The sequence below is a fragment of the Etheostoma spectabile genome, unplaced genomic scaffold (assembly GCF_008692095.1).
Source record: "Etheostoma spectabile isolate EspeVRDwgs_2016 unplaced genomic scaffold, UIUC_Espe_1.0 scaffold351, whole genome shotgun sequence".
NCBI classification, from domain to species: Eukaryota; Metazoa; Chordata; class Actinopteri; order Perciformes; family Percidae; genus Etheostoma; species Etheostoma spectabile.
Window position 1 is genome coordinate 426,495 of NW_022605590.1, and position 9,816 is coordinate 436,310.

Genomic DNA, 9,816 nt, shown 5'->3' on the forward strand with positions numbered 1-9,816 from the left:
AATGTTCAACACATATGTAGCCTAAAAGACAAACATTCGCCTATCCACAGCAACAACAAAAAATGAATTTAGGAAACTTACCGCTACGTGTTTCCTCAAGTTAGATGTCGAGTTTTTGGTAAAAACAATGACACGTGGAATACCAACGAGGTAAAAAGAAAAGCAAGGAGCTCCCTGTAGACTATTGTAGTGGAGTAAGACGGCTTCTTCTTCACTAATCTACTCAATTAAAACTACTCCTACGAGTATAATGTCTTCAAAAACTCAAGTATTTAATTTACATATATAAGTACTCAAGTGTATGTAACAGAGTAACTCGTTACTGCCTTAGTACTACTCTGGATATCCCGTGTAATGCAACACACACATCTTCTTCTGAGTGTTTTGTGGAGGTGAACGCTGCTGTGCACCGTGAAGAAATAAAACCAGAAAGGCAAGAAAGTTTAATTGCCTCTGATTAATGGAGCTGCTGCGAGTGGAGGACGAGGAGCGGAGCGGTCCAGAGGAAACGCTCGGCTGTACTTACACTTCATTATTGTCAACGCGTGTCTGCTCGGCTGTCGGACGGAGTTAAACCGAAGAGCTTCAGATGAAGAGAGAGAGGGGTTTGCAGAGGTAAACAGCTCTTTAAAGTTAGTTTGTTGTCTTCCCGCCCACCAGGAAAAAAAGTTATTGCTTTTTCTGACATTTTTATCACTTTCTCAATTCTGTGGGTGCTTTATTTGATGTTTTTCCCAATCTTATTTAATATGTCTAACGTTGATATTTTCAGCTTGTTTCGAAGGGCCATTTTTTGTGATGAAAAAAACTGAAAATGGGTCAAATTTGACCCGAGGACAACACGAGGGTTTAAAGTTTCAACATCACGCACGCTCTGGGTATTAAGTTGTGAAACATGGAAACAAGCCCTGAGCAGATAGCAGGAGGATCACAGGTAGTACTACTCTGAAGAGTTGGGACTCTGTGATGTTACAATCAGGAACCACTTCAACAAAAGCCCCAAAGGGTACAAGTGGCCTAAATGGGTTTCCTCAAGAAGGGGGGGGGGGGTCTCCCTTAGAGATCGGGTGAGAAGCTCAGTCCACCGAGAGGAGCTCGGAGTAGAGCCGCTGCTCCTTCACGTCGAAAGGAGCCAGTTGAGGTGGTTTAGGTGTCTGGTGGTGGTCCAGGCACGTCCAGCTGGGAGGAGGCCTCGCTGAAGACCCAGGACTAGGTGGAGGTACGTCCAGCTGGGAGGAGGCCTCAAGGAAAACCCAGGGCTAGGTGGAAGGAAGTCCAGCTGGGGGGAGACCTTGGGGAAGACCCAGGACTAGGTGGAGGCACGTCAAGCTGGGAGGAGGCCTCGGGGAAGACCCAGGACTAGCTGGAGGCACGTCAAGCTGGGAGGAGGCCTCGGGGAAGACCCAGGACTAGCTGGAGGGACGTCCAGCTGGGAGAAGGCCTCAAGGAAGACCCAGGACTAGGTGGAGGGACGTCCAGCTGGGAGGAGGCCTCAAGGAAGACCCAGGACTAGGTGGAGGGACGTCCAGCTGGGAGGAGGCCTCAGGGAAGACCCAGGACTAGGTGGAGGGATTATATCTCCAACCTGGCCTGGGAACGCCTCGGGATCCCCCAGTCGGAGCTGGTTGATGTGGCTCGGGAAAGGGAAGTTTGGGGTCCCCTACTGGAGCTGCTGTCCCCGAGACCCAATACCGGACAAGCGGATGAAGATGGATGGATGGATCCCCAAAGGGGAAGTATACAAGAAGTATATACATATCAGAGTAGAAATATAAATGAAGAAATATAAGGAGTGTGGATATTATGGTATTCACTAAAGGAATTTTTATGATATAGTGTTTACATAATTAAGGAGTGAACTGTAATAATGAATAAATAGTAACAGCACACATTTTAAGCAGTTTTATCATCAGACAAAATGGGGAATGGCACTTCAGAAAACTTCTAGCAGGACTTTCTATTTTTTTCTCATTTGACAACTTGTCAAATGTAATAAAGAAAAGAAACCAGGGTACACTGTCTCGTAGAAGTATTTTCATTTGCTCGGGAGCGTCTCGGCAAATGCTCGGTAATGTTATGAGACACTGTGAAACACTCCGGCGGCTCTAAATCTGCCAACACAATGTAAATTCTACAGGTTTGGCCAACCATAAAATACCAAGGACGGGTGCAGAATGAAGACCCAAGGTGTTTTCTCTCTCTCTCTCTCTCTCTCTCTCTCTCTCTCTCTCTCTACTAAGTGAAAGTTTAATTAAAAGATATGATCTCTGTTCCGATCCCACTCCGGCTGCTAAGTCAGGAGGTTATCTCCGGTGCAGTGACTGGGGGTTGCAGCTCAATGTGGAAACCTTAATGTATGTACAGTGGAAATAGCCTGTTCTATTTCTAGCTCAACACTTCCAGTGTGATGTGTACTGTTGGAATTAAAAATGTTGTATGTGCTTAAACATTGTGTGTGATTTGCATTATCCATTCAAGCTACAAAGGTAAAAGCATTATTACAACATACATGAAGACATGTTGGTCATGCAGTAAGTTTGTTGTTATAAGTATATAGGTTGTTGTTTGTTGCATTAAGTTGTTTTGCAATACTTCTGTTCTATAACATAAGATGTTCTGGTATCTTCCGTTATAATCCAGCTCTCCTAAATGTGTCAGAAGTAGAGTTGATTGTTAGGGACCATCCTGAATCTGGTTCCAGTCCCACTTTAACAGCCCACTAATCTTTTGCTCTGCAAGTCCTGAACTGGGGGTCTCCAAAGGAAAATTCCTTCCATACCTGGTCAATAAAGCTGATTCTGATTCTGATTCTGATAAACTTTCAGTCACATTCCAACTGAAGGATAACAAATAAGCACACAGACACCTCACTGTGGTCTAGAGACACCCCCCCCCTCTTTGTGGATAAGACCAGGGGTCCAAGAGCCGAAGAGCCAGACAAAGGAAGGGGAGAGCTGTTGGCTTGACTCTGTATTTGTCTCAGGATATCCTATGTAATAAAAAGGATTCACACATCAACATCTGAGATTTTGAATAGTAATTGACTGAACCCTGAGACCGGAGCAGGATTTAGCTCCAACAGTAGGAAGAGCATACATGTCACTAACAAAGACCGGAGAAAGACGACGTCTATGCTAGAAATTAAGCACACTGGTCTGCAAATGCACATGGCATTCTTTTTGTTTTCAGTCGGAAATGAGTTATTGACATTTCTGGGACATTCAAGACATTATCATGTGGATAGGTCTCTTCAGTCAATGTAGTTTCTGATAAATTAAAGGGTTGTCTTAACTGTTGTCAATCCTTGACGTTCCACTTCCAGGATTGCTCCGGTGCAGCGGGAAATTCCGCCGGATGCATGTATTTTCCGTCCGTTTCCTTGCGTTTTCTTTGTGTCATAATGTTAATCTACGGTGGATTTCTGAGACCTTTTACACTGAAATGCCCAAAAAAGGGTTCTGCACACTGAGTTAGGCAATAATTACATGTATAGTACATAGATAAAGCCTTGTTTTATGACAGGAGATTGATTGAGTTATGCATTTTACAACAAACATTTCCAGAGCTCCTTTGTAAAATCCCAATTCATGTGAATGTACTTCACAATACACTTTGATGTGTTGTAACTGCCCCCCCCCCCGCCTGGTGTTGTCCCCTAACCATTTGTCAGGAAAACATGTTCCTTCGATAATATGACACTTGGATCTTCTGTCTCTCAGGTAGCCTAATTATCTAAAATCCCTCTGCAATGGCTACTTCCCACATACAGTAGACTACATTTGAGAAGGAATACCTAAATATTTTAAGTATTTTTTTTCTTGCCAAGACTTGATGAAGATATCAAAATCAATCTCCTGTAGGATCAAATGTGGCAGGCTGGTGTCATGATTTGCTAAATGCAAAGCCCCTAGGGAAGAAGGGAAATATACTAAAAGGAGCCAAGGAGTGTGGCTTAGGGGGAGCAACAAATTAAGTAAGTAGGAGACTGAAAACTGACTTGTTTTTGTGAAAAGACACTCATCATCTGAGTTACCCAGTCACCAGGCTTCTCTCTCTGTTCTGATCTATGGCCAAAGAAAGAAAGAGAATAATAGAGACAGTCAATCTTCATTATAGCTATGCTAAGAAAAAGCTATACTTTTCTGAGGGCGTTACACAGAAAGTCATAATAGCCAGGTTATATCAGGTTTCTCTGGTCACACATCCCTTCCAATTCCATCTCCAGTTATACAACAGAAAGTTCTTGTGGTGAAGTTTTGACGGTACTCGACAGCGAGTTTGACACTGACAATTACAGGGTTGCTTTACTATTAGACAATATAGTTTCAGTTCCTGATCTCAGCGTTGAAATGTTAACCTGCGTCAATAGTCCCCCGAGGGCATCAGAAGATTGTAATTTTAATTTCTTGTAATTTAAAAGTGTAATTTCTGCGCATCTGCCTTTTGAACCCTGAGTGTCCTTTGCAGACAAAAGTGTGCACTTAAATAATTAGAAAGTGCAAATTGTAAAGACTCGAGATTAAAAGCAGTATTATCACAAGCAGGATCAAAGCCCACGAAACAAGCATTTGTTCGCACATCAAACGGCCTGACAGTGGTTTTGAATTACAAAAGAAATTGTAAAGTGTATTACATAAAACATGACAGTATTTGTGATGGAAATAATGGACGCTGTCAGGGTATTGTTCTTCTTGCTGAAGTCAGAACTTACAATCCAAGCTAGGTTGAAATGCATTAAGCGGATGAAAACAACATTAACAGGTTTACTAGGGTGCATCTTTATGGCTTCCACACTCTGCCCCTGAAACTCTTTCCCTATCCATCTATTTTTTACATTTTTACATTAAACCTCTATGCAGCATCAAAAATTAAGGTTAGGAAATCTGAATTTTTTTATTATTACATGTGACTCAAGACTCAAAAAGAGCAGCGATAACCTTATATGCTCAAAATGAAACCTAATTTCAGCTCATCACACTTTGAATCCATTTGATTTGCTTTTATCTTGAACCCCAAGTGACTCAACCATTTATTTGTTTTCTTTGTAGTCAATTGTGCACAGGTGTCAGCAATTGCAGTAGATCAGAGGGGTGTCACGCTTCTCCAAATCCCCGATTTAAATTGACTTTCGATTTTAACCATCGTGTTGTCCTCGGGTCAAATTTGACTCATTTTCAGTTTTTTTATCACAAAGAATGGGTCTTCGAAATAAGCTGAAAATGTCAGCATTAGAAATATCAAATAACTTTGGAAAAAACATAAAAAATAAAGGACCTACTACACTGAAAAAGTGACAAAAATGTAAGAAAATACAATGACTTATTTTCATGGTTAACGGGAAGACAACACAAGGGTTAAGGTCACAATTTGATGACATTTTCGATTTAAATATTTCCTTTGCAGCAGTGACGGCAATGCCACAATAACAGCCACTGTATGGCAAAAGGGTATTTTCCAACAGTTAGTGAAATTAAATGCACCATTAGATTACTGAGACGCAAATGAATGCACCATGGAGTCCTGTCGGAGCACACATGCTTTACTTTTGTTAGTTTCCATGGGTAAATCCCAGGTCCTTAAATAGCATCCACGTTGCCTTCACTTGCTTTCCTTCCTCACGTCTTAACCCTTGTGTGGTATTCGGGTCAAATTGCCCCATTTCAAATTTTGGAAAAAACATAAGTGTCATATCCAGAATAATGTTCTGAATTGAGTCAGGAATACATGTTTATCACAGGAAATAAGGAGAGGACGTTGATTTCAGGTAGAAAAAATGTAACTTGGACCATTTTTCTTCTTGTAAAAATTTAAAATTGGTCAATATGACCCGAATACCATACAAGGGTTAAGGAAGGCTGCTCTCATGTCTCCTCGCTCATAGCTCCCCAGAGATCCATCCTCCATCCTTGCCCCTCGGCGCAGGAATAAGAGTTTGGGACAGACTTAGAGTTGGCTTTCAAGCAAGGAGATATCAAATTAGAGACCCCAGAACTCACTCATGGGGAAGGCAAAATGTTGCCACACTAGTGACTTCCGGGAAGCAGAAGGATTTTCTGTTCTTTCTCCTTTATCTCCAACTCAAGCAGCTGCAGGCTACAGGTAAGCTAACGACACCTTGTGTCTTTAGCTGCATACTACCACCTGGTAAGCTACACTGTCTGTTGTTATTTGGAGAAAGAAAGAAATACCGGGGAAATCGCTGATCTCGCTTTTGATTTCAATGGACAAAATCTATCTACCTCGTTAACAACCGTATCTCATTACATTTAATCAGCGTTGAGGTCCTACCAGGGTTTTAATGGCCCATCTCAATTAATGTGTCAGTATTAGTACAATGCAGTGATTCTGATACTGCAGACCGTTATGATCCACACTCTGATTATCTCAGCCGGGACCCCGCTGGTTTATCAGGGGTCGGGCTGGTGAGGATTCATTAATGTGACACCAGGCAAATTGATAACTCTAATCTTGTTGGAGAGAGAATCCTATTAACCGAGCTGTGCCCTCTCCCACGGGAATATTCCCTTTAGTTTGGATTTCATGCCTTCATAATAACGTATGAAGAGAGCTTTTAAACTGAGCGGGGGTGGGACGGGGCTGTGTGAGGCAGCCCACTGTTGCATAGTGTATAATGTGAAAAAAAATGTCAGCCTCCTCGGTTTTCCCTGACTTTGTCAATTATCAAGAAGAATGAGACGAAAATAAGTCGAGAACGTACTTGGTAGCACACCACACCAAATCAAATAGACAGAGGCAGAAAGATGTGTGTTTGTCATCTTTTTTGACTAAAAGAATAACACAACAGTTGGGTTTAGGAAAAGAATAACGGGACAGTTGGGTTTAGGTAAATAGGAATGAGACAGGTTTAGGAAAAGAAGAACGGGACAGTTGGTTTTGGGAAAGAAGAACGGGACGGTTGGTTTAGGTAAAGAATAACGGGACAGCTGCAGCTTAGGAAAAGAGGCGACACGACTTGGGTTAGCCGTAAGAAGAAACCGGAATGTCTGTGGTTAGATAGGATAAGAACGGACAGTTGGGTTAGGAAAGATAGAACGGAACACGTGGGGTGGCCTAGTTGGTGGATAGAGGCCGGCCATCGAGGCAGAGTGGGTTATCAGAGGTAAGAAGATAGGGTTACAGTTGGTGTTCTAGAGTAAAGGGGTTAGAACGGACAGTTGGCGTTTAAAGGAAAAGAAGAAGGGACAGTATAGCGCTTTAGGGATAAAATGAACAAACAACTCGAGGACAGTTGGGTTTATGAAAGACGAAAGCGGCACATTGGGTTTAGGTAAAGACGACGGGACAGTTGGTTTAGTCTAAATAGGAATGGTGTCAGTGGTAGGTTTAACAGGAAAACGAAGAGAGGGACAGTTGTTTATGGGGTAAAGAGAAGGACCATGTTGGGTTTAGGAAAAGAAGCAAGACGATGTGACAGTTGGAGTTTAGGTAAGAAGGAACGGGAGAAGTTGGGCTTTTGGGAATGATTAGAGAACGAGGCAGGTTGGTTTAGTACAGAAGAAAGGCACCAGTTGGGATTTAAGGTAAAGAACGCAACGGGACAGTTGGGGGTAAAAGGACAGGGGTTTATTTTTTTTGGAAAGAAGAACTGGAGCAGTTGGGTTAGGGTAAAGAAGAACGGGACAGCTGGGTTTAGGTAAAGAAGAACGGGCAGTTGCAGTGCTTGTAGTCCCATGAATGGACGTAGGACGTTAGGAGTTTGTGGTAAAGAAGCAACGGGACAGTTGGTTTAGGAACAAGTAAGCACGGGACAGTGATTTAGCGTAGAATGAAGATACGGCATGAACATTGGCGTTGTAGGTAACATAAGCAACGGACAGTTCAGGGTTCGGGTTTAACAAGAAAGCGGCACAGATGGGGTGAGGGTAAGAAGAACGGGACAGTTGGGTTTAGGTAAAGAAGAACGGGACAGGTGGGTTTAGGTAAAGAAGAACGGGACAGGTGGGTTTAGGAAAAGATTTTCTGCGTTGAAGGCCAATGACTACGCATCCGTATGTAACGAGTTGGGACTGAGAACGGGTCGACCTGACACAACTCTTATTTTGATTATAAGTCAAAGAACATACAAAACAGAGGGAACTCAAACCTTAGAGGATTATTTTTATTTATATAAATAAAATAGTTAAAAAATATTTCATCAATTTGGCATCTGGTCTTACAAAATCAAATGTTTTCCATCAAACATAAAAAAGGACTTAAAGAAACTCTTGATCTCTGTAGAAGAGGAAATCAGTGAGACTAATTACACAGATCTGAGTGTAATTAAAACGAATCCTGAGGCAAAGCAGTCCCTTTGGACCACCACTTGCTTCCTTAAACTATAAAACAAGACAAAAGTGTTCAAAGTGTAGGAAATACTCAAAAGATCTGCTGTGTCAAAGGATTGCATCTAAAAAGCGCCAGTCAACATCAAGGGAATATTCATTCTGTCTGATGTTTTATTTATTCCAACTCAAAAGATAAACATTGGTGAGAAATGGAACTTACTTTAAATTCGAAGGTGAAAAAGCAATTGTTAAAAAATAGTTATGGTCCGGATTAGGGGCTGGGATCAGTCCCAGAAATCCACATATTTAATGGGAAAAATGAATAAACACTGACAAAACGACCAAAACATTGAATCAACATTAAACCTTCTGACCACCACTATAGGTACAATAACATGTCATGATAGAGATGTGGAATTGCCAGATAACAGCAAAATCAGTTGAATTTAATACGTGATCCATAACTTTTATTGGAGAGGGAGTGTTAAAATAACATGCCGGGCCCCTGGTTTGGTCAATACTCCAGTCAGGATCTATCCTGACTGGAGTATTGATCTCAGGCCTGCTGACATTAATGACAACATTCAACACATTCATCAGTATGGATTTTCTGGCCACATCTCTGACAGAAGATGCAATTAGAGCAGCGAGTTCCATCAAATCACAGAAACTGATTTGTTTTTGAAGAATGGGTGTTTTGCTTTCAGGAAGGATATTCTAAATGCTCCTCTGTACACAGTTTCCATAATAAAAAAAAAAGCTATTATGTGTAACAGATGTAGCACATCTCAATGTGGGCGTGATATTTTGGAGCAAACAGCAAGGGCAGTGGCAGTCGAGGCTATTTTTTTTAAAGCAGAAAAAGCAGTTTTTTTTATTGAATGAGCATCGGCAGCTTCTTCCCACTTTATCACCGATGACAGCTTGTGGTCGCCTCATGATAAAGGCCCAGCTGCCCCGTGCCAGCGCTGCGGGTGTTACCACTGACCTCCTTCACCGGGGCAGCCCACCAAACAGAGCTGAGAGAAATGGCAGCGCTCTGCAGGTCATCGGTGGACAACGTGTACGCCATGGTGTGTAAACACGATGGACGTAGTAGCATGGGTGACGTCACCTGTTAGATTAGATTAGATTAGATTCAACTTTATTGTCATTACACAAGGTGCAAGGCAACGAAATGCAGTTTAGGTTTGTGGACTGCTGTTTTGAAGCCCTGAGTTTGCATCTTGGTATTTTGGAGCTAGATGTGACTATATTTTAGGGTGAGAAGACGTCCCCGGTTTCCGGAGACAATCCCCGGTTTTGGAGACCTGTTCTCGGCTGAATCTGTCCCCGGAAATGTCCCCGGAAATGTCCCCGGTTTTCACTGTGACTGACAGACCTGAAATTGGAACGAAAGAAAGAAAACACTGACCAAACGTAGCCGATAGTCGCACACCCTACACCCGCAGGATCCAGACAGCTAAAGACAGATGTTTTAGAAAGGCGTTGTTCATGATGCTAAAATCACTGATTATTTACATGGAGTCTG

General features: G+C 42.3%; 1 long non-coding RNA gene across 1 annotated transcript in view; it reads left to right on the top strand.

The window, feature by feature from the left end:
- LOC116686306 (uncharacterized) overlaps positions 1-9,816 on the top strand; it is a 24,081-nt gene that overhangs the window by 3,738 nt on the left and 10,527 nt on the right. The window contains exon 2 of the long non-coding RNA XR_004331215.1: positions 9,382-9,389. This is a non-coding gene — a long non-coding RNA (uncharacterized LOC116686306). The remainder of the gene's footprint in view (positions 1-9,381; positions 9,390-9,816) is intronic.